Raw genomic sequence first — 19,502 nt, 5'->3', positions numbered from 1 at the left:
GCTAAGTTGAGCTAACATTAGCATTGGCAGTTAACAGTAAGGATTCCATTAACAGTTGGGACAAGCATTATCAGTTACTTCATTCAAACAAGGCTCAGTGAGAACCAATCAAGAAGCTAGAAGTAATCTGACCAATCAGAGTGCTGTATACAAACAGCCCCACTAGCATGAGCCAATCAGAGACACTCCCCCACTGCTCAACTGTAAGTAACTACCACCCAATCCACTACCCTCCTGAGATAAAAAATGAATCTCAGAGAAAGGAGTTTAAACAGAAGCTGATGGAAGAAAAACCTGAGACTCTGTTTGCTGATCTTTATAAAAATGGAGAGGTCAGCAACCTAATATTTTATTCTGGACACCCCAGTGCATGGCACAGTGCCATCATTCTACATCACCCCTCTGCAGAAAGAAAAGGCATCTGTAATGGATGGAAGCTGCAGATTAAAGAGAGTGAGGACCCAGATACAGTGATGACAACTATCAACATCTACAAAACTGGGAAGATTATGGTACAAGGCAACTTAAAGAACTTCCAGTATGAATTTCAAACCTTGAAAACATTAGCAGGAGCACAGAAAGAAAAACCTGGCCCTGCTGTCATTCTTCCTCTAGATCTCCCACAGACAGTGTCATCACCTCCCTCACCAACACACAGCAGCCTAGCAGAGGACCTGACCTGCAGGACCCCGCTCTCATACATACCACCATGATTGAAATGAGAGATACTCTTGCACATATGGAAAGTGAACTTGTGCAACTTCTGGATATTTCCCTCCAGACAAACTCTCTTAGAGAATTGAACAAAGCCATCCACCTGCAACTGTCAACAATGAAGTCACAATATGAACAGACCCAGACCCAGCTAAAAGAACTGCAAGATGACAGAGACACATGCAGGAAAGAGTTGGCCATACTAAACAAACTGCTGAGAGAAATACAGCAAGAGAACACTAACAACAAGAAAGAGATATTTTTACTGGCTGAGAAGCTAAGAGAGAAAGAGGCGACAATTAACAGTCTCAACGAGCAGCTACAACATCCTACTAGCCCAAACCCACACCCCGATGAACCACAAACTCTCACCAATCCACCGGCTGCCTCTCCTGACCTGAAGCAACCACCAGAAACACAGACAAACCTCAGTTCACCCAGCGAGCAGCAACACCCATCAGAGCAATCGTCACCTCCCCTTGATCAGCAAAAATCGGACAATGTTCTTCTTATAGACTCTAATGGGAAATTCTTGGATGAAAAAAGGCTGTTCCCAAATCACAGCGTGACCAAACTCAGGTGTCCCACCACTAACAAAGCCATTGACCTGCTATCCGAACAACATCTTGGCAGCCCGAGCCACATCATAATCCATACAGGAACCAATGATTTGAGAGCCCAGCAGGAACGGGTTGCAACATCACTAAGAGCAGTGATTAATAAGGCCAGCAACACTTTTCCAAACACAAAGATTGTCATGTCCACTCTGCTCCCACGAAAAGACTTCCATCCTAAAACAATTTTAGGAATTAACGCCAGTATATCAAGAGACTGTGCTCTCAAACCTAATGTATATCTGGCACATCACCCAAACATCAGTGTGGACAGCCTCTATGACCAAGTACACCTCAAAAAGGAAAACATTTCTGTCTTTGCCAAAACACTGAAAGATGCTGCGCTGGGTCGCATCCCCACATCAGGCCACCAAAACAACAGAGAGAACAGAATACAGATGACACCGACCAGGACACAAGAACCAGCACACCGGAGACAAGAAAGGAGAGGTCCACCAAGACCACCACACCAGAACCCACAACACCGCCCTTCACACCACCCAGGACATGGAACAACTGGAGAGCCCCCAGAGCACCACCAAGGAACTCACCCCAGACCCCACCCCTACTCAACCCCAAGTACCACCACCATGACCACTGCCATACCCACCCCACTTCTAATCCCACGTTCATGCCCACCTCACCTTGGCCCCTCACCCCCTCCCAGGAGTAACACCAATGTCACTGCACGACCTCCACAAACATGGCAGCAAGACCTCCACCCACCAGCACCATCACAGACTCACAGGAGAAGGTATGCTGAAGCCCTCACTGGTCCTCCAAGCTCCCATGACATGATGGACATCAGACAAATGCTTACACTCATCTGCACTCGCCTTGCAGACCAGGGACCGTGGTGAACCCATACACCCACACCCACACCCAAAATATATTACTATTACTATATGTTATTGTTATTGTTATAAGCTACTGTTAAATTTTATTTTTTATTTCTTTATTTTTATTTCTCTGTTTACGAATTCTATTAACCGATCAATATTCACTAATATCAATGCAACTATATGTTATTAATACTGTTTATGTAAACCAATTCTATACATAAAATAATTTATTAATCCATAGTCAAAAAAAAAAAAAGAGAGAAAGAAAAGAAAGCATTTTCACTTTGTATAAAAACAACAACTAATTCATTAATTAACACTGTAGAATGACACGATATGAATCCTTTGTCATCAGCCAATGGAACATCCAAGGGTTGAGATCATCAGCTTTTGGACTTAAAAGTAATAACTCTAAGTTTACTGATGAGCTCAAACACTCAGACATTATCATTTTAATGTAGACGTGGGACAGAGGAGTCTTACCCACTGGTTGTCCTCCAGGCTATGGGGAGTTGACAGTCAATTTAAGAAAGCTTCCTGGAGTAACACAAGGAAGGAGCTCAGGGGGAATACTTATCTGGTTCAAAGCTGAATATACAAATTCTATTGAACTTGTTAAAGAAGGTGAAAATTATATATGGCTTAAGTTAAAGAAAGACCTGACCTCCAACACCCAAAACATCTATCTATGTGCAATCTAGATCCTCCAGCTGAATCTCCCTACTTTAATGATCAAACCTTTACTGATCTAGAAGGTGACATCAGTCATTTCCAAACTCAAGGAAATGTCCTAATTATAGGTGATATGAATGCACACAGCAGAAGAAACAGATAGTATAAGTACAAAGGGAGACAGATACATGAATAACAAAACTAACACCTGTCTAACTCTTCCCCCGAGGAATAATTATGACAAAATGACAAACAAAAATGGGAAAGAACTACTGCAGCTCTGCCGGGCCCTCAGTCTGTACATAGTCAATGGTCGGGTAAGAGGGGACTCCTTTGGCCGTTACACCTACAGTTCTTCTCTTGGCAGTAGCACAGTAGATTATGCACTAACAGATTTGGACCCTTTCTCTTTTAGAGCATTCACAGTTAGTCAACAAACCCCCTTTTTAGACCATAACCAGATCAGACTATATCTAAAAAGAACACACTCTAACCAACCATGCCCAAATCCCAGTAAATTATACAATATAACAACTCACTACAGATGGGAGCAAAACAGACTCACTGAATACCAGGAAGCAATGAGTAGCCATGAAACTCAAGAGTATTTAAACTCTGTCCTGGCCCATACATATCCATGCAGTAAAGAAGGAGTAAATATAGCCACAAACCACATCAACAATATATTTTATCATGTGGCACAACAATCTAACTTACCCTTCCTAAAACCAAAACAAAAAAGGGGACAACAAGAAAAATGGTTTGACTCAGAATGCAAAAATATGAGGAACAAACTAAGACAACTATCTAACCAAAAGCACAGGGCTCCAGAAAATCAGGAGCTACGTATACACTATAGTGACCTGCTCAAACAATATAAACAAACATTGAGAACTAAAAGAAAACACCACCTTGAAAACCAGGTGAACTTAATTGAAGAATCAATAAACTCAAACAGTTTCTGGGACCACTGGAGGACCTTAAACTATAATAAAAATAATAATAATCTAGCCATTCAAGATGGAGATATCTGGATAAAGCACTTTATCCAGATATCAAAGAAAATTGAAAATATCAAAGAATTATACCAACAAACAAGTAACACACCTGAACAAGACCAAATAGAAGAAAAATTAAGCCAATTAGAAACAATAATCAAAGACTACCAAAACCCATTAGACTATGAAATTACTGAAAAAGAATTAGACCATAAACTGAAAACCCTAAAGTGTAAAAAAGCCTGTGGACCTGATGGCATTCTAAATGAGATGCTTCAACACACAGACTCCAAATTCAGATCAGCCATTTTGAAACTCTTCAATTTAGTACTCAGAGTTGGCTATTTTCCTGAGTCGTGGAGTGAAGGACTGATAACCCCCATATTTAAAAGTGGAGACAAGACAGACCCTCAGAATTACCGTGGGATCTGCATAAATTCATGCCTGGGAAAGGTTTTATGTAGTATACTAAATTCACGAATCATAGACTTCATTACAGAACATCAGCCATTAAGTAAAAGCCAAATTGGATTCCTCCCTAAATTCAGAACCACAGACCATATTTTCACACTGCACACTTTAATTGATAGTTATGTGCACAAAAATAATGAGAAAATTTATGCTTGTTTTGTGGATTTTCAAAAGCCTTTGACTCACTCTGGCACAAAGGCCTTTTCTTTAAATTAATTGAAAGTGGTATTGGAGGAAAAGTATATGACCTGATAAAATCAATGTATACTAATGGAAAATGCTCAATTAAGATTGGAACCAAGAAAACAGAATCTTTCTTCCAGAGACGTGAGTAAGGCAGGGCTGTAACCTCAGCCCCACCCTATTTAACATATATATCAATGAATTGGCAAAACAAATAGAAAAGTCTCCTGGACCTGGACTGAAATTACAAGAGACTGTAATAAAGTGTCTCCTCTATGCTGATGACCTGGTCCTGTTGTCTCCAACAAAAGAGGGGCTACAGCTACACTTATCAGAACTGGAAAAATACTGCCAAACCTGGGCCTTGACAGTTAACCAACCCAAAACCAAAGTGCTTATTTTTCAAAAAAGATGCAGATTACAGAGAAACAATAACTGTTTCAAAATTGGAAAAAACTTCATTGAACAAACAAACCATTATACATATTTAGGACTAAACATTTCAAACACAGGGAATTTTAACATGGCTGTGAATGATCTAAAAGACAAAGCAAAAAGGGCTTACTATGCCATCAAGAGATCAATAAACACTGAACTACCAATAAAAACATGGCTCAAAATATTCAAATCAATCATCGAACCCATTGCATTGTATGGCAGCGAGGTGTGGGGTACACAAACACAGCAAGACTGGACAAAATGGGACAAACATCCAACTGAAATCCTGCATGCAGAGTTCTGCAGAAGTCTCCTCCAGGTGCAGAGAAGAACTCCAAACTCTGCATGCAGAGCTGAAGTAGGCCAATATCCTCTACTGTTAAATATTAAAAAACGAGCCCTAAATTTCTGGAACCACATTAAAACAAGTGACCCACTCTCACTTTCCTATAAAGCCTTATGCTGCCAGGAGCTGAACCCACAAGGAGTCCCCTCTGCCTGCTTGTCCAGAGTCTGACCGAACCTTCAACCTCTCAGGTCACTACATCACAACCACCTCAGCATCACGACTCATGTCCCCCGAAAATTAGACCCAACCAAATTATGACAAAAGAAAAGAAAAATACAGAGAATATTGGACAGAACTAATAAAATCCCAGAGCAAAATGGAAACGTATAAAGCCCTCAACAGACAGTACTCTGTGGCAACCTACCTGAGCACAGTGCCTGATAAGAATATGAGGAAAACGATGACTAAGTACAGACTGAGTGAGCACAACCTGGCAGTAGAAGTCGGCCGACGCAAACAGAGCTGGCTGCCCAGAGAGGAGAGGTTGTGTTCTTACTGTGACCAGGGAACAGTAGAGACTGAGCTGCACTTCTTAACTCAATGTGACAAATATCAATGCATTAGAGAAGAGTATTTTGCAAAAATAATAAAGATATTCCCAGAGTTCTTGCACTTGAATAACTTAGAGAAACTTCCGGTCCTACTGGGAGAGAGGGAGGACTGTTGTGTACTGGCGGCAAAATATGTAACAGCCTGCCATCAACTTCACATCACACATGATGATTGATAATTGTTTATATACTGATAATTAATCTGTTGTATAAATTCATTTCTTTATGACTTTTACCCTGCCATAGCCACCCATGCTCTCCATGTTTGTTTGTTTGTTTTTTAATTGCAATTATTACAAATGTATTGTTATTGCTTATGCTCGTTATATTTGTGTTAATATGCTTTGGCAACATTGTTTTGAATGCAGTCATGCCAATAAAGCAGCTTGAACTTGAACTTGAACTTGAGAGAGAGAGAGAGAGAGAGAGAGAGAGAGAGAGAGAGAAGAAGAAGAAGAAGAGAAGGTGCCCGGTGTATTATAGGGGGGTCCTCCGGCAGACTAGGCCTAAGTCAGCCTAACTAGGGGCTGGTACAGGGCAAGCCTGAGCCAGCCCTAACTATAAGCTTTATCAAAGAGGAAAGTCTTAAGTCTAGTCTTAAATGTGAAGACGGTGTCTGCCTCCCGGACCGTAACAGGAAGATGATTCCACAGGAGAGGAGCCTGATAGCTAAAGGCTCTGGCTCCTGATCTACTTTTGGAGACTTTAGGGACCACGAGTAACCCTGCGTTCTCAGAGCGCAGTGTCCTGGTGGGATAATAAGGCACTATGAGCTCTCTAAGATATGACAGAGCTTGACCATTTAGAGCTTTATAAGTTAACAGTAGGATTTTAAATTCAATTCTGGATTTTACAGGGAGCCAGTGCAGAGAAGCTAAAACAGGAGAAATATGATCTCATTTCTTAGTTTCTGTTAGTACACGTGCTGCTGCATTCTGAATTAGCTGGAGAGTTTTTAAGGACTTACTAGAACTACCTGATAACAGAGAGTTACAGTAATCCAGCCTTGAGGTAACAAAAGCATGGACCAATTTTTCTGCATCTTTTCGGGTCAGGATAGGCCTAATTTTCGCAATATTACGCAGATGAAAAAATGCAGTCCGTGAGGTTTGTTTTAAATGAGAATTAAAAGACAAATCTTGATCCAATATTACTCCGAGGTTTCTTACGGTAGTGCTAGAGGCCAGAGCAATGCCATCAAGAGAAACTATGTCATCAGATAAAGAGTCTCTGAGTTGTTTGGGGCCAAGAACAATAACTTCAGTTTTGTCTGAATTTAACATCAGGAAATTGGTGCTCATCCAAGTTTTTATGTCCTTAAGGCAATTATGGAGTTTAGTTAATTGATTACATTCTTCTGGCTTCATCGATAAATACAACTGAGTATCATCCGCATAACAATGGAAATTTATAGAGTGATTTCTAATGATGTTACCTAAAGGAAGCATATATAGAGTAAATAGGATTCCAAAACAAACTTTGGTACGTAATGACGATTCATTATGAACGTGAACAAACTGAAAACGATCAGATAAATAAGATTTAAACCAGCTTAGTGCAGAACCTTTTAGGCCGATTAAGTGATCCAGTCTCTGCAGTAGAATTTGATGGTCAATTGTGTCAAACGCCACACTAAGATCTAATAAAACAAGTACAGAGACAAGTCCTTTGTCCGAAGCAATCAGAAGGTCATTTGTAATTTTAACTAGTGCTGTCTCAGTGCTATGATACACTCTAAATCCTGACTGAAATTCCTCAAATAAATTATTATCATGGAGAAAATCACACAGCTGGTCTGCGACTACTTTCTCAAGGATCTTTGACATAAAGGGAAGATTAGATATTGGTCTATAGTTGGCTAACACCTCTGGATCCAGGGTGGGCTTTTTTAGTAGAGGTTTAATTACAGCTACCTTAAAAGACTGTGGTACATAGCCTGTTAATAAGGATATATTGATCATATCTAATATATGAGTGTTAACTAAAGGAAAGACCTCCTTAAGTAGCCTAGTTGGGATGGGGTCTAAGAGACACGTTGATGATTTGGATGAAGAAATCACTACAGTCAATTCTTGAAGAGAAATTGGGGAGAAGCAATCTAAATATATCTTAGGTTTTACAGCTGTGTTTGAGGTTAGATAGGTACTATCTGAGGACAGGAGGTCATGAATTTTGCCTCTAATAGTTAGAATTTTGTCATTAAAAAAGCTCATAAAATCATTACTGCTAAGGGCTAAAGGAATACAAGGCTCAATAGAGCTTTGACTTTCAGTCAGCCTGGCTACAGTGCTGAAAAGAAACCTGGGGTTGTTCTTATTGTCTTCTATTAATAGAAGAGTAATAGTTTGCTCTGGCATTGCGGAGGCCCCTCTTATAAGTTTTGAGACTGTCTGTCCAGATTAAACGAGATTCTTCCAGTTTGGTTAATCGCCAATTCCTTTCAAACCTTTGCGATATTTGTTTTAACTTACGGGTTTGAGAGTTATACCAAGGAGCGAATTTTCTTTGCTTTTTTAACTTCTTTTAAGAGGAGCTACAGAGTCAAGTGTTGTTCGAGCGAGCCTCGCGCTATCGACAAAATGATCAAAGTCGGTACGGGAAACCTCTGTTACTGAGGGACTTGGTATTGAATTTAATGACAGAGTAATCTTTTCCTTAAATTTTGCGACAGCACTATCTGATAAACATCTAGTATAGTAACTGTTGCTGAGTGGCGTGTGATTGAGTAAAAAGAAATCAAAAGTAATCAGATAATGATCCGATAGCGAGGGATTCTGTGGAAAGACTTTTAGGTTATCAATTTCAATTCCATACGTCAGAACTAGATCGAGGGTATGGTTAAAACAGTGAGTGGGTTCATGTACACCCTGACTGAAGCCAATGGAGTCTAATAATGAGATAAACACGGTAGCCAGGGAGTCATTATCAACGTCGACATGAATGTTAAAATCGCCTACAATAATAACTTTATCTGATTTAAGAACTAAACTGGATAAAAACTCTGAGAATTCAGATAAAAATTCAGAATACGGGCCAGGAGCACGGTACACTATAACAAATAAAAGTGACGAGGTTTTCCAGGTCGGATGTAAAAGACTAAGATCGAGGCTTTCAAATGAATTATAATCTAGTTTAGGTTTAGGGCTGATTAACAGACTAGAGTTAAAAATGGCTGCAACTCCCCCTCCTCGGCCACTGCCTCGAGGAATGTGGGTATTATTATGACTGGGAGGAGTGGACTCATTTAGACTGACATATTCATCTGGACACAGCCAGGTTTCAGTGAGACTGAGTAAATCAATATGATTATCTGATATTAATTCGTTTACTAACACTGCTTTAGACGATAGAGACCTGATATTTAACAGTCTGCATTTAATTCTCCTGTTTTGTCTTTCTGTCACAGAAGAGGTTTTAATTTTTATGAGGTTGTTATGCACAACTCCTCTTTGTTTAATTTTAGATTTAAATAATTTAGGTGGTTGGGGGACAGACACCGTTTGTATAAAACTATGAAAACTATGGCTGGGTAACTGAACTAGAAGCTCAGAGAGGCGTATAGGACTGCGACTCTGAGTCCTGGTCTCAACTCTGGGTTGTCAGGGATTTAAATTACTAATAAAGTTTGCCAAGTTTCTAGAAATGAGAGCAGCTCCATCCAAAGTGGGATGAATGCCGTCTCTCCTCATAAGACCAGGTTTTCCCCAGAAAGTTTGCCAATTATTAATGAAACCCACATCGTTTGTTGGACACCACCTGGACAGCCAGCGATTAAATGATGACATGCGGCTAAACATGTCATCACTGGTCAGATTTGGGAGGGGTCCAGAGAAAACTACGGAGTCCGACATCGTTTTTGCATATTCACACACCGAGGCAATATTAATTTTAGTGACCTCCGACTGGCGTAACCGGGTGTCATTGACGCCGACGTGAATAACAATCTTACTGAATCTACGTTTAGCTTCAGCCAGCAGTTTTAAATTTGATTCTATGTCGCCCGCTCTGGCCCCAGGGATACATTTGACTATGGTCGCTGGTGTTGCTAACTTCACGTTTCTCAAAATAGAGCTGCCAATAACCAGAGTTTTATCCTCAGCGGGTGTGTCGCTGAGTGGGGAAAAGCGGTTGGAAACGTGAACAGGCTGGTGGTGAGCCGTGGGCTTCGGCTTGGAGCTGTGCTTCTGGCGAACCGTAACCCAACCTCCCGGCTGAACGGGAGTTACCGGAGGACAGTTAGCAGAGGCTAAGGCTATGCTATGTGGCTCCGCACCGGCTACAGGGGGCTGGCTAACTACCGCAGCTACTGAATGGTTTTCCATGGTGCGGAGCCGCGCTTCTAATTCACTAAGCCTCGCCTCCAACGCAGCAAATAAGCTACACTTATTACAATTACCACTGTCGCTAAAGGAGGCAGAGGCATAACTGAACATTTGGCACACCGAGCAACAGAGAGCAGAGGGAGAAGCCCTGTAGAGCGAGGAGAAGAACTGTAAAGCTAATGTAGCTACCAAGGCTGGTAACGTGCAAACAACAGCTAAGAGATTAGCGAGAAAGTCGTAGAAAGGAGGAGAGCTATAAGTGCTTAAACAGAACCAGTATGGGTTAAGACTTGAAGTAGATGTTAAAGCAACGTTAAAGCAACTGAAGTGAGAAAGCAGGCTAGTAGAATCCACCAGAGCAGTACAGAGACGCTGTCACAGAAACACCGGAAATGACACAACTCGCTTACCGCAATACATCAGCACGTCAGCCATGCTTATATCATATATAATTAAGTAATTTTCCTTAAAAATCATATTGTTCATTCATATTATAATCTATTACAGGTGGCGTCAAGAGGGCCATACTGCAGGGTGAATCCCAATGTTCCTCTGTTGCGCCTCTATTTTAATGGTGGTGACACCAGGAAGGATTTCCGTGTGTCCCGAGAGTCCCTAGAGAGCCTCATCCAGCTTGTGGCAGACAAGGACCATGGCTGGGAAAAGTCCTTTGAGGTCCTGGTTTTTTTCCTGGTTGGCCTGTGGAACGTCCTACCGGGTTGTTTCAGAGGCATTTGACATCCCCCGCACCACATGCCATGACATGATTCACCGGGTCAGCAAGGTCATCCGGGGGGTATTCAGGAGGCTCATCCACTTCCCTGACATGGAGGAGCTGGAGGAGATTGGTGCAGGATCCCAGCAGCTGTCTGGTTGTCCGGCTTTCTGCAGAGTGGCAGGAAGCATTGATGGGTGCCATGTCCGCATTGTCCCACCCGGGCAGTTTGCAGGGGAACAGGAAGCTGTTCCACTCCATCCAGTTCCAGGCAATCTGCGACCACAAGGGTCGTTTCCTGGATGTGGTGGTGGGCTTCCCTGGCTGTGTGCATAATGCCAGGGTCCTGAGGAGCAGCCCCTTCTACGTGCACCAGCTGTACCCACCTCCTGGATGGTATCTGATCGGGGATGGCGGATACCCATGCTTGGCTGAGCCGATTCACCTGTTGACACCCTTCAGGGAGCCTGTCCTCAATGCGGTGGAGGGCAGGTACAACGCCAGGCTGCCCAGGGCACGGTGTGTGGTGGAGAGGGCATTTGGAGTCCTCAAGACCAGGTGGCGCTCCATATTCCTCAAGGCACTGGAGGTGAAGGTGGAGCTTGTGCCAGAGGTCATCACTGCCTGCCTTTTCCTCCACAACCTCTGCATCAGCAATGGGGACATTTTGGAGCCTGAGCCTGTGGAAGAGGAAGAGGAAGATGGTGGTGATGGTGATGACGAGCCTGTTCAGCGGTCTGGGGACACTCTCAGGAACAGGCTTGCAGCTGCAGTGTCTGCGCCGAGAGACCGGGTCCCAGTTCTGCAAGAACATGACTATTCTTAAATTGTATTATACACAGGGAGTTCTGTTTCTATAAAATGTTTAAAGAAGTTCATGTTATTGTTTCATTCAACCCTGTTGTAAGTAGTTCGTGCCTCTTAGAAATCCAACCCCACGTCCAAGTCGTAAGAGGTGGAAACAGGTAAAGTACAGGATTGCTAGGCAGGGCAAGTATGGTGGGTGGTTCACTCACCCTGGCCGATACAGTAACCAAGAAGGCCTGTCTGGATCTACCTGGAAACACGCTGGCTAACGGGGCTCTGGTAAATGTGCAATAAAACATTTTTTCCTTTTGGTGAATATACTGTAAATAACACAACTACTGTATTTCTATCTGTCAAATCTTCTACATCTATATAAATGTGAATATTTGGGTTTGTGCTTTTCTTATTCCATAAATATTGTGTTTTTATTATCATTAATTTCCTTAGTCTCTCTCAGCATTGTAAATGCTGCTATAATTGCAATTTCCCCAGTGTGGGATAAAGTACTCTTATTATTATTATTAACATCAGGGGGGACACGGTAGCAACTGTTTAATACCACAGTCATAGAATTAAAATACTTTTCTATCTATATTTAACTGTCGCTTCATCTTTTTGGTGTTCCTTTTTAATATCATCCCCTTGGATCTTCTTAGATCTAATTAGGGACCTCGGCCTGAAAGGGCGAGGACCCTCTTGTTCTTGTAGTGTTTATTATTATTATTATTATTATTATTATTATTATTATTGTTTCTTTCTTTCAGCGTACGCGACTTTCAACTGGAATTTGACCCCCTAAACATGCTCGAAAACTCACCAAAATTGGCATGCCTGTCAGGACTGGCGAAAAATTTTATAAACTGACGAAATTAATCTGAAAAGTGCCAAAATGGGCTCTCTAGCGCCACCTAGAAACACAAAAATGGCCGCTGCAGCCAGTATCAAAATAAGAGTTTTCCTCAAAAAAAAAAAAAAATCCTTTAAAAATCAACTAGTCCGACACCGTTTATCGTATCGGCTTCAAACTCGCACACATTATTCTTCAACGTGTCCTTATCAATTATTGTGCGTAACTTTTTCAATCCTCGACTGGTTTGGATGTTATGACGCGTTTCAGGTGATGTGCGCCAAAACCTCCTGAGGATTTGTTGTGCCACCTAGACACACTAAAATGCCCGGTGCGACGGGTAGGAACCACTTAGAAAGACCAAACCAAAACTGTCTCGTTCGTCTCATAAAGACCTACAAATGTCGCGCTGCAACCCCTGACCTAACTCCAACAGGAAGTGAGCTGTCGGTCTTTGAATGTAAGATGGCGTTTTTCACAAATTCTGTCGATCAAAAATTATTTGCTCCTACACCGTTTATCATAACTGCTTCAAACTTTCACAAATTACAGCTCTACCCTGCTGAACATTACTTGTGAAGGACTTTGTCATAACTTGAACGGTTTGGATTTTAGAAGCGTTAGAAGGTGCAGGACACAACTCCTCATGATGATCTCTGGAAGAAAAGATGAGGGCCAACACACTGTAAACTTGTGATTAAGGTGACATTTTTCAGGCCATAGACATACAAGCTTTATGTGTTTGCGTTCAGAACAAATTTATCTATCTGGTGATGTTTTCAGATTGAAGATGGGACCCACGGTTTGGCATCTGGAAGCATTTGTTTGAGAAAGTTTCAAGCCATTCTGCTCTGTGTCTGAGCTGCATGTAGTCCTTAATTAGCATACAAAGGCTTCACTCTGACAGTCTGTGTGTCAGAGTGAAGTGTGTATGTGTGTGGTCACACACACATGAGGTTTTAAATTACTTTAAAAATGACCTTAAAAGTATTTCCATGTATTTTATCAATTTTATGTCTCTGAACCCAAGAGACTGACCTGGAGGGTTGCAGTAAATCACCTCATTTCAAGTACAAGTCAGTAACAGTGTTACAAACATCAGGAAAGAATATACATCTTTGAGGAAATGTTACATTCAACAACACAGTAGTCTCATCAAACACCTTTCTTTTGATGTAATTGACAGAAAAATTAAATGCTGTGTTTTTGATGCATACAACATTATGTATACTCGGTCGTGCAATCTGTAACTTTGTCTGCCACAAACAGGAAGTATGTGAACATGTGAGATATGTCAATATGTCAGCAAACTCTCTCTCTCTCCCTCCCTGTTCCCCATCTCTCTCTCTCTCTCTCTCTCTCTCTCTCTCTCTCTCTCGTGTCCTGTTACTGCATGTCAGTAACTCGGCCTCTTCTTCAGAGCCTTTGTGCTCCACTGTCTTGCAGGTTAACTTCTATCACAAACTGTCAAAGTTTCATTAGGTCACATGGCTTATGTCTACAAATTGCAAAATATACGCTCACACCACCTTCATAAGAACCCTTTACAGTTTTTAAAATTGAGTTTGACTTATGATTCTGGCTATTGTGGTACAACATGTGGGAAGTATATATTAATATCTGATAGTATACATATGTGACAATAATCATATGTGTGTAATAACAGGAGAAGTATGGCACACACAGACAGAAACGGACACACACACACACACACACACACCAGTCCCTATCCCCCCTCCCTCTCTCTCTCTCTCTCTCTCTCTCTCTCTCTCTCTCTCTCTCTCTCTCAATTCTCAATTCAGTAAGCTTTATTGGCATGACTGTAGATTAACAATATTGCCAAAGACATTAAAATTTACAAATAAAGTACAATAATAAAAGTAAGTCAGAAAACTATAAAAAAAAGATTAAATATATGATATATAATACAAAATACACCAATCTACAATACAATACACCAATATATAATATAGAAAAAAAAATGAATAAAGAAAAATGTAGATTGTGAGTTACAAGGACTGTAAATATAGACAGGTGTGTCAGGTGTTGTGATGGTTGTCCCTCAGGCTGTGGCATAACCTGACATATGTTGCTGTTGCTAAGCTGCTGACTCTGTTCTCTCCAAGGATGTGTTGCATTTTAGTTTGATCAGGCAGAGAATCAAAGTCAGTGACTTTATGTTTTATTTTTGAGAGGAAGTCGGCTCTGATGTGTTCATACTTGCTGCAGTACAACAGGAAGTGTGTCTCTGTCTCCACTTGTCTGTGTGGACAGAGCTCACACAACCTGTCCTCTCTGGGCAGCCAGGTCTGCCTGTGTCTGCCCGTCTCTATGGCCAAGCTGTGGTCACTGAGTCTGTACATGGTCAAAGTCTTCCTCAGTTTCATCAGTCACGGTGCTCAGATATTCTGCCACCGTGTACTGTCTGTTCAGAGCCAAATAACACTGAAGTTTGCTTTGCGTTTTTGTGGTCGATGTCCAATAGTTAACGTAATGTTCTTTTTGTTTCTCTATAATTTGGTGGGTCCAGATTGTGTGAGGGCTGTGCTGAGGTCTTGTGTTGTTAGAGGAGCTGAGCCTCAGGACTAGCTGGCTGAGGGGGCTCTTCTCCATGTTCTCCTCTTGGCATTGCATTTCTCTCTCTCTCTCTCTCTCTCTCTCTCTCTCTCTCTCTCTCTCTCTCTCTCCCCCCTCTGTCCTCTTTCTCCCTTCTCTCCCTCTCTGCATGTTGAGAACTCGGCCGTCTATGTCTGTCTGTCTGTGTTTCTCATACTTCTACTGTTATTATACACATATGATTAGTGTCACATATGTATACAATCAGATATTAATTCAACATATTGTACTATAGTTGCCAGAATTATAATTATAATATTATTACTTTTATTAATGTTGTTGTAAGCTACATTATGTGCAATAAACATTTGGGAGCTGCTATGACAGATTGCCAGTCTGATCCTTGTGCACAGTGTTATTAAATCAAATAAATATAAAACGACAGAGGTTTGATTTGAGCTGAGGATGAATTTGTGCAGTGTAATATTTGAACGTTAAGACAAAAAGTGATGCTCAAAGAAATGACTGATCTGCAAAAATTCAGTAACTTAAGACAGTCCTGAGTAACAAAGAAATGTGCAGCAGGTTAACTTCTATCACAGCGGTGCCTGGCTGGTGACATGTGAGGTTGTGTTGCTGCTGTAGTGTGAAATGCCTCATGCTGATTTTGTTATCATTACTTATTAGTCAAACTGAGCTTGAAGTCACCTAATGACATGGTCATTAATTAGCATAACAATGGCTTCACTCTGACAGACACAAGCCTGTGTGTGTGTTTGTGTGTGTGATGTTATTTGAATGTAAGGTGACGTTTTTCACAAATTCTGTCGAACAAAAATTATTTGCTCCTACATTGTTTATCATAACTGCTTCAAACTTGCACAAATTACAGCTCTACCCCTGCTGAACATTACTTGTGAAGGACTTTGTCATAACTTGAACAGTTTGGATTTAAAGCGTTAGAAGGTGCAGGACACAACTCTCATGATGATCTCCGAAGAAAAGATGAGGGCCAACACATTGTAAACTTGTGATTAAGGTGACATTTTTCAGTCCATAGACATACAAGCTTTATATGTTTGCGTTCAGAACAAATTTATCTATCTGGTGATGCTTTCAGATTGAAGATGGGACCCACAGTTTGGAATCTGGAATGATTTGTTTGAGAAAGTTTCAAGCCATTCTGCTCTGTGTGTGAGATGCAGCTCTCATCAATTAGCATAACAAAGGCTTCACTCTGACACACTGTCAGAGTGAAGTGTGTGTGGTCACACAGACATGACAATATAACATTTACCAAACTCATTCCTAAAACTTTGTCATACATATGTGACAATAATCATATGTGTATAATAACAGTAGAATTATGGCACACACAGACAGACACGGACACACAGAGACACACAGACAGACAGACAGACACCCACACACACACTCCACTCCCTTTTATTATACACATATGATTAGTGTCACATATGTATACAATCAGATATTAATTCAACATATTGTACACACACTCCACTCTCCCCCCCCCACCCCACCCCCCCACCCCTCTTTCTCTGTCTCTCTCTCTCTCCCCCCCCTGTCCTCTTTCTCCCTTTTCTCCCTTTCTGCATGTCTAACTCGGTCGTCTATGTCTGTGTGTGTTATACTTCTACTGTTATTATACACATATGATTATTGTCACATATGTATACTATTAGATATTAATTCAACATATTGTACCACAATTGCTAGAATTATAATTTTAATATTATTGCTTTCATTAATGTTATGTTACTGTCATGATCATCTCTCCTGCATCTCTCTGTCTCCCTTCTGTCTCATGGGGTCCTGAGGATAGAGGGATGTTGTATGCTGTAAAGCCCTGTGAGGCAAATTGTGATTTGTGATATTGATTGATTGATTGATCGATATTTGTTTCTTGACTCAACAGCATTCAGTGACAGTATTTCAGTTACAGATGTAGTAAATTTAAAGACTCTGCAATGTTGCACCATTGCTCACTCAGAAATATTAACAAATAATTTGCAATATTAGGCTATAGGAATTATGTTCCATCAGTGTGACTAATAACATCATTGATAGAGATTATTAGTCATTGATAGTACGTCTTTGAAGCGTCATAAAGATTTTTAAAATGTAAACAATAAGACCTACATATTATGAGCATTAAACATTTCAGAGCTGATCTGACAGACTGACAGTCTGGTCCTTGTGCACAGTGTTATTAAAACAAATAAATATAAAAACGACAGAGGTTTGATTTGATCATCACACATGTCAAAGTTTCATTAGGTCACATGGCTTATGTCTATAACTTTCAAAATATACGCTCACACCACCTTCATAAGAACCCTTTACAGTTTTTAAAATTGAGTTTGACTTATGATCCTGGCTATTGTGGTACAACATGTGGGAAGTATATATTAATATCTGATAGTATACATATGTGACAATAATCATATGTGTGTAATAACAGGAGAAGTATGGCACACACAGACAGACACGGACACACACAGAGACACACACACACACACACACACACACACTCCACTCCCTATCCCCCCCCCCCCTCTCTCTCTCTCTCTCAATTCTCAATTCTCAATTCAGTAAGCTTTATTGGCATGACTGTAGATTAACAATATTGCCAAAGACATTAAAATTTACAAATAAAGTACAATAATAAAAGTAAGTCAGAAAACTATAAAAAAAAAAGATTAAACATATGATATATAATACAAAATACACCAATCTACAATACAATACACCAATATAGAATATATAAAAAAAATGAATAAAGAAAAATGTAGATTGTGAGTTACAAGGACTGTAAATATAGACAGGTGTGTCGGGTGTTGTGATGGTTGTCCCTCAGGCTGTGGCATAACCTGACATATGTTGCTGCTGCTAAGCTGCTCTCTCTCTCTCTCTCTCTCTCTCTCTCTCTCTCTCTCTCTCTCCTCTGTCCTCTTTCTCTTTCTCTCTCTCCTATCTGCATGTTGAGAACTCGGCCGTCTATGTCTGTCTGTCTGTGTGTGTCATACTTCTAGTGTTATTATACACATATGATTAGTGTCACATATGTATACAATCAGATTTTAATTCAACATTTGTAGGTCTTAGTATATATTTGTGTCTGTTTGCTGCACTTAGATCCTCAAAGCAGCCGGTACATATCACTCAAGCTTTCACTAGGTCACATGATTTCAAATGAATATGGATGTGTAGTTTGAGCATCACACATGTCAAAGTTTCATTAGGTCACATGGCTTGTGTCTACAAGTTTCAAATTATAAGCTCACACCACCTTCATAAGAACCTTGCATTTTTAACCCTGCGGCCCCCTTATAAAAATCACACCTGTCCTTCGAACGTGTGAACAACAGAAAAATATTAAATATTAACATATTTCTCTTCATTTTTTTTGCTTAAATCTTTTAAGCAACTTGTTCTCAGATTATGCATATCTAATATTCATTCCTTTTGAGGATTTTCACAATATATTTGCCATTTTATTTACATGAAGTCACTGTTACTTTAATGAAAAAAACATGAATTAAGATTAACTATATAATAAATGTTGGATGGATTTTTTATTTTATTTATCACAGTCTGTGATATGTGAATGATAAATAACAACACCAATTTTGATGCATTATCATTTTGGGGCAGTTTCTATTTTCAATAAAAATAGACACTGTTCCCTTCAGGACTTTTGTCTTTGTTGAAAAACAACCATAAAAATATTAATTTTTTTTTTTTTGATTTTTAACTCCTAGTCAGAGTATACATACCAAATATTCATTGTGGGTGTATGTATGAGAGAGAAAGACAGGGAGATATATTATATTATATATATATATATATATATATATATATATATATATGTAGAGAGAGAGAGAGAGAGAGAGAGACATGGAGAAAAAAAATAATGTAACCTTAAAGCAACCTGCAGTTCATAATTTGCTAATTTTAGCGACACAATTACACTCACACACACACAGACACACACACACTCCACTCCCTGTCCCCCCTCTCTCTCTCTCTCTGTCTCTCTTTCTCCCCCCTCTCTCCTCTCTCTCCCTTCTCTCCCTCTCTGCTTGTCACTAACTGCCGTACTTCATGTCAGTAACTCGGCCTCTTCTCCAGAGCCTTTGTGTTCCACTGTCTTGCAGGTTAACTTCTATCACAGCGGTGCCTGGATAGTGTGGTGTGTGTGGTTGTGTTGCTGCTGTGGTGTCAAATGCGTCATGCTGATTCTGTTATCATTAGTCATTAGTCAAACTGAACTTGAAGTGCCTGTGCTGTCACCTAAGTACGTGGTCATTAATTAGCATAACAATGGCTTCACTCTGACAGACACAGGCCTGTGTGTGTTTGTGTGTGTGTGTTGTTTGATCATCGCACATGTCAAAGTTTC

The sequence above is a fragment of the Epinephelus fuscoguttatus genome, linkage group LG7 (genome assembly GCF_011397635.1).
Source record: "Epinephelus fuscoguttatus linkage group LG7, E.fuscoguttatus.final_Chr_v1".
In the NCBI taxonomy this organism is placed as follows: Eukaryota; Metazoa; Chordata; class Actinopteri; order Perciformes; family Serranidae; genus Epinephelus; species Epinephelus fuscoguttatus.
Note: the sequence above shows the minus strand (reverse complement) of the source record.